We start from the raw sequence: 6,730 nt of genomic DNA on the forward strand, positions 1-6,730 counted from the left end.
CCCCCACTCTGACATCTCTCCATGAGTGCATGTCCAGGTACTGAGCATGTGTGTGTAATTTAGGCCTGTGTGTAATAACAACAGAGCGTAAATTGTAATTTCCCCTTGCGGGACTAATAAAGTATACTTTATTATTATTACGTTATAATTGTTAAAACAAACGGCTTCATGGAGTGTTCCTAACAGTGTTGCAGTCAGACAGTCATTTTGATTTGGAGATAAACAATGCCGCTTTTCCTTCACTTCCACTCTCTTCTTTTTTATTGATTATTGCTTATTCAAAGATTATTTAGTGTACATCTTCTGGTGTTTTGAAGAGTACTGCAGAAACTGGGGAATCCTCCTGTTAAGCCAGATTCATTCCACCTCAGAGTAATATTACACATCTTCAGTGCGTCTCTCGGGTAATATCGGACCATTCTGTTATAGAATTTTTAAACAAAGGGCTTAAATGTCCATTTAAAGCTATATTTGAAATCTTTTTCAGGCTGTTAATTACAGCCATATTGTCACTGTCATGGTCTGAGCAGACCAAGATTTCATTTCTGTTCCTGCGCATGAGTTTTACTTATCATTTGCTATGTTAGAGCGCCATCTTTTGGCTATAGTGAGTATTTAAATGGACTTCTGGGTGATTTAACCGCATACTTATGGAGCTAGAATTGTTCCTTTAGAAAGAAAACAAATCAGAAAATAAATCTGAGAGAAGAAAAAAAAATATTTGAGAGAAAATGTTATCACACTGATAGCAAAAAAACGTTTTATGAGAGAGAAAAAAATATTTGAGGGAAAAAGTTTTCAGACCAATAGCAAAAGAAATCTCTCTCCAAATACTTTTTAAAACTCTCAAATGCACACTTTTTGCTATCAGTGTGAAAAAAAATTCTCTCGATAAAAAGTCTTTCTCTCAAAATGTAAAATCTCTCTCAAAATATATATGAATTGTAGCCCAAAGCATTAAAAAAGTGGCGTTTGGTTTGTAGCAGCCTCGACACTGACAATCATGAGTTTGTTCGTATGGTGGCAGTAGCTCAGTCCACAGGGAGTTGGGTTGGGAACCGGAGGGTCACTGGTTCAAATCCCCGTATGGACCCGAAAAGTTGGGAGCGTGGATTGGTGGCTGGAGAGATGCCAGGTCACCTCCTGGGCACTGCTAGGTGCCCTTGAGCAATCAAGGCACTGTCCCCCCCCCGACCGCTGGTTCAGCTGGCAGCCCACTCACTCTGACATTTCTCCATGTATAGTGCATGTGTGTGTATTTCAGGCCTGTGTGTGAGTACTAACAAAAAGTGTGTACACAGAGTGCAGTGCAGTAATTTCCCCATTGGGGACTAATAAACAAATTATCTTATATTGATTTTTTTCATTAATATGGAAGCTACAGTGGAGGTACATGACAGAAAAGATCTGAAGACCCACTGGGGTAGGGGGGGGGGGGAGAATTGTAACAACATCACTTTCACCAATAACGGATGACATAAGAGTCATATCGTCACCTTTCTAAAATAATCGCCTAAGTCATTTTTTGACAAAAAGTGTTTTCTTGCCTAAATCATCTCCTCATGGTGCTGGCCACCTCTGGTAACATTTCCTACATTCTCAGTTGAACAGGTCTTGTGATTCTACGCCTTTGGTTTGACTGCCTAAGTCAAAAGACAATGTGACTTAGGAGTTTTATTTTGCCTAAGTCAAAAGACAATGTGACTTAGGCAGTTTTATTTTGCCTAAGTCAAAAGACAATGTGACTTAGGCGGTTTTACAAGCTTTTCAACATGGCCGCTGCTTCAAGAAGAAAGAAGATCTACCGCTCTATCAGTGAAGTTATTTCCATGATTCAGGGCTCGTCCCCAATCGGGAAGTGATGATGTTTACTACAATATAGGCTAGGCGATACGCATAGTTATTTTGTAGTTTTTCTTCAGCCTTTTTAGTCTGCATTTTAGTACATGAAAGTTAGCATTTAGCTAGCTGTTTTTAGCTAGCTTCATGGACTTCACTCTTCTAAAACAATATTTCAGAGTTTTTGTTGAATTTTGTCCACATTACATGATCTTATCGAGACATATTTAAATACTTTATCGTAATCTAACAAGTAGAAACTATGTTTTTAACTAAAAAATCATGAAAACTAGCATTTAGCGAGCTTCATGGACTTCGCTTAACTCTTGTCTTTTCAGAAAAATATCTGGTCCTTCTTCCCTGCTCATGTGAAAACTGGCATAAACCGGTTATTCACTTCACCGTATACCCCGGTTACTGATGTGCATGTAAACACATCGTTGACAGAGTTGGGGGTTTAAAATTGCCTAAGTCACAAAGGCATGTTCATAAATTTGCCAAAGTCATTTATTCCTCTCATGTTGCATTATTTACAGACATTGTTATTAGTATGTTAAAAGTCATCTATTGTCATAACACGCTTCAATGAAATTATTAATAAATATCATATGTTCAGTATTTGGTTCAGTTTTCTGAAAAATGTGAAAAAAAATGACTTAGGCGATTATTTTAGGAAGGTGACGATATGAGAAATTTCATGTATAACATCTGCTTGATCTTGCATGTGAATTTGCACGGCTGTGAAAAGTGTGCAGATTTTAGAGCCAAAACATCAATTGTCAGTTATGAAAAGTAATTTTCAGGACCAAGTCTATATTTTGTTTAGTACTGATACTGTTGAAGTTTGACATAGGTAACTTGTATCAGGTAAGAGAGGAGATTCTTGAGCTACTTCTGACCCCCTGCTGAAGGTTCCCATTTGTATGTGTAACGTTCAAAAGTATTATTATAGTACTATCAAAGTTCTATAGGAAAGCTTTTCTAACATTAGGATCCATGCCATTCTGACACTGTTCTTCATTTAGCCATGGTGATGAGTTATTTTTGTTCATAGTGAAGCATAGGAAGATGCTTTAGTGTTGACACATGCACATTTGGTCCTATAGATTCATGTTTTGTGGTGTAGTCTCAGTTTTTAGTTCTTCAATCTTGCTGTTACAATTTAACCCAAGGTGTGTTACAACACACCCTGGTGGTGGGGTAGGTTCAACAATGACACTCCTTGCATTTGACATTAAATAATGAATTCTGTGATATAGTTGGAGACGTTAAAAGAAATTCTAATTGTAGTAGACAAATGAGGGTACTTTGTGTCCAAATTTGAGTGCCCTACCACAAACATTCTACAAGTTATAGGAGCTGAGACAAAAAGGGTTACAACCATCCCATCATGAAAATGTGTCCCCTCACCTTTTATTCTGGCTAAACATAAACTTCTTTAAATGTGGAGAGAATGTGAGCAAAAAAAAGAAACAGGCTCAGTCCAAAAAGTGTGGAAAAAATAATGTTCCTTACTAAAAATCGTTGAGTTTTCCTTATCCCACATTTCCCCTGGCCATAGTTACACAAGCATACCCAACTTGTGCCATATTTTCCCAGCACATCCTCTGTTTCCCCAACGCCAATACACAAATTCTTCAATCTTTATTTTAAAAAGAATGATATCCCATCGGTTGCAAGGTCACTGTAACTGAAGCTTCTAGTAATGAACCCATTTTCCAAACAATTCCTCTAAGTGGTTCAGTGCTTCACCAAAGCTTTATTTGCCCATCACTACCCATAAGTACAAAAAGTTCCACTTAATCATGTGTTTGAACACAAGTATGGGAAATGTATAAGCTGTGTTTAAGCTAAAGTATCCGTTTGTTCTTGGCAATGGTGGTGATTGTTACACAGCGTATAAAATGAGACAAATGGACTGAAATTGTTTTTAATTTGATTTTAGAATTAAGAGCTTAAATGCCCAATTAAAGCTACATCTGAAATCTTTTTCAGGCTTTTAATTAAAGACATCTCCAGTGTGTCACTCGGGTAAAATCAGACCATTCTGATGAAGGATTTTAAAATGAAGGGCTTGAATGTCCAACTAAAGCTATATTTGAAATCTTTTTCAGGCTGTTAATTAACGCCACATTTGTACTCTTTTTCAGGATGCTTTAAAAAAGAATCTTCCAGGTAAGCCAGATTCACTCCAACTCAGTCTGAGATAACACATCTCCAGTGTTTCACTTGGGTAATATAGGACCATTCGGATATAGTTTATTAAAATTAAAGGCTTAAATGTCCAATTAAAGTTATAGTTGAAATCTTTTTCAGGCAGTTAATTGAAGCCATATTTTTACTCTTATTCAGGCTACTCTAAAAAGGAATCCTCCTGTTAAGCCAGATTCCTTCCACCTCAGAGTGAAACAACACATCTGCAGTGTGTCACTTGGGCAACATTGTACCACTCTGATGTAGGATTTTAAAATTAAAGGCTTAAATGTCTAATCAAAGCAATATTTGAAATCTTTTTCAGGGTGTTAATTGAAGCCATGTTTTTACTCTTTTTCAGGCTACTCTAAAACTAAATTCTCCTGTTAAGCCAGGGTCTGTTATGATTTTGGTATATTTCTTTGTTTTCTGTTCCTCTTTCTCTGGTTTTTTGGTTCTGTCTTCTCTCCTCGTGTTTGTGTCTTAGTTTCCTCCCCGTGTCTTATGTTGTAGTTTCTGTCTTGTGTTCCCTTTGTGAGTGTCTGTATGTTCTGTTTCCTGTTTTATATTGATAGTCTGATTTTCTGTGCTGTCTTGTCTCTAGTTTTACTTCCTGCCTTGTTTTTTTCCCCGCCTCTGTGATTGTCGTCCCTGCCCTGATGTGATTCACCTGGTGTATCATCTGTTCCCCGTTACCTCGGCTCTTGTGTTTAACCTCTGTGTCCCCTTTGTCTCTTGTCAGATAGTTTTATGTGTCGGTATGCGGGTTTTCCATCTTCCTGTTCCAGTTGTCTTGCCCTGCTTTTGGATTCTTCCCCGAGGTCAGGTTTCCTTTTCTGACTTTTTAATTTTTGTCTCCCTTTGGAGTTTTCACCTTTTTGGACTTTTTTTTTCATGGAGTTTTTAAGGTTGTTAGTTTTGACTTGAGAATAAATCCTTATTACACTCCCGCCTGCCTGCCTCATCTCTGCGTTTTGGTCCTCATTTCCTCAATTCAAAACAGGTGTGTGTGAGACAGCACATGTCCAGTGATTCACTCGGATAATATTGGACCATTCTGATGAAAAAAAAATTGTTTTTAATTAATGGCTTAAATGTCCAAATAAAGCTATATTTAAAGTATTTTTCAGGCTGTTAATTAAAGCCATATTTTCTTTTTCAGGCTACTCTAAAAAGCAATCCTCCTGTTAAGCCAGATTAATTCCGACTCAAGCTGAGATACCCCATATCCACACTTAGGTAATATGGACCATTCTGATGTAGGATTTAAAAATTAAAGGCTTGAATGTCCAATTAAAGCTATATTTGAAATATTTCATGGCTGTTAACGTCATAATTCTACTCTTTTGCTACTAAAAAGCCATCCTCCTGTAAGGCAAGTTCATTCCAGCTCAGAGTGAGGTATAACACATCCAGTGTGACTCAGGCAATATTGGACCATTCTGATTTAGGATTTTAAATGTTATGGCTGAAATGTCCAAATGAAGCTATATTTGAAATCTCTTTCAAGTTGTTCATTAAAGCCATATATTTAGTCTTTTTCAGGCTACTCTATAAAGGAATCCTCCTGTTAAGCTAAATTCCTTCCATGTCATAGTGATGTAACACATTTGCAGTGTGTCACTTGGGTAATATTGGACCATTCTGATGTAGGCTTTTAAAATTAAAGATTCTGATATAGCTTCAATTAGACATTTAAGCCTTTCATTTTAAAATCTTACATCAGAATGGATCGATAGTGGATGCCGGCCGGTTGGCAAATAGATTTTATCATACAATTTCGTCCTCGCCAGCGAGCACAAAAACAAAAGGCATGGCCATTGTTGCCAAACAGAATCTCCCACTTAAAGTGTTGTCCTTTTGGTCAGATGATGTAAATGTGCTGTATTTATATAGCGCTTGTCTAGTCTTAACGACTACTCAAAGCACTTTTACATCATGCAGGAGACATTCACCATTCACACACATTCACACACTGCGGCCGAGGCTGCCGTACAAGGTGCCACCTGCTCATCAGATACACACTCACACACATTCACACTCCGATGCGCAGCACCGGGGGGCAACTCGGGGTTCAGTGTCTTGCCCAAGGACACTTTGACATGGTACTGCAGGGCCAGGGATTGAACCACCAACCTTCCGACTGGCAGGCAACCACTGAGCCACAGCCACCTCCAGATGATACAGGCAGGATTGTGATTTCCACGACAGAATTTGGTGCCAGAAAATTGCATTTGTGTCAGCTTATGCACCAAATGTTTTGAATGGCAAATTCAATTTCTATAACATGATCACTATTCAAATGCTGGAGTCAACAGCCTGTTTTATTGTTGGTGCAGATTTCAATGCTGTGTGGGACCCAAATATTGATCGGTTGAATGCGAAGGCCACTGGGGACCAGGCTCAGGGTACAAATGCTCTGAAGTCATGGGTCAGCAGCTTGGGGCTTATAGATGTTTGGAGTACACTTAATCTCACCTGTAAGGACTATTCCTTTTTCTCAGGTAGACTACATTTTTTCCAGGATGTATTTTTCATTTTGCATCCCCGTCAATTCTTGACAAACCTTGTTTAATGTTACTGTCAATGTTTTGATTTTTGAACGATCTGTCAACCTTTCAACTATCTGGAACTCAAATGTGCTGTATTTTCTGGATTTACAGCTGCAAAGAAGATGATTGCAACCCGTTAGAACCCC

At 38.2% G+C, this 6,730-nt stretch overlaps 2 protein-coding genes across 2 annotated transcripts in view; one reads left to right on the top strand and one right to left on the bottom strand.

The window, feature by feature from the left end:
- Positions 1-3,693, top strand: part of LOC116700103 (WSC domain-containing protein 1) — a 35,728-nt gene extending 32,035 nt beyond the window's left edge. The window contains exon 10 of the transcript XR_004334574.1: positions 3,679-3,693. The gene's annotated coding sequence lies outside the window, so the exon portion shown is untranslated. The remainder of the gene's footprint in view (positions 1-3,678) is intronic.
- The window catches only part of lhfpl7 (LHFPL tetraspan subfamily member 7), a 134,063-nt gene continuing 130,043 nt past the window's right edge, over positions 2,711-6,730 (bottom strand). The window contains exon 4 of the transcript XR_004334575.1: positions 2,711-2,721. The gene's annotated coding sequence lies outside the window, so the exon portion shown is untranslated. The remainder of the gene's footprint in view (positions 2,722-6,730) is intronic.

The sequence above is a fragment of the Etheostoma spectabile genome, chromosome 13 (genome assembly GCF_008692095.1).
Source record: "Etheostoma spectabile isolate EspeVRDwgs_2016 chromosome 13, UIUC_Espe_1.0, whole genome shotgun sequence".
Taxonomy (NCBI): Eukaryota; Metazoa; Chordata; class Actinopteri; order Perciformes; family Percidae; genus Etheostoma; species Etheostoma spectabile.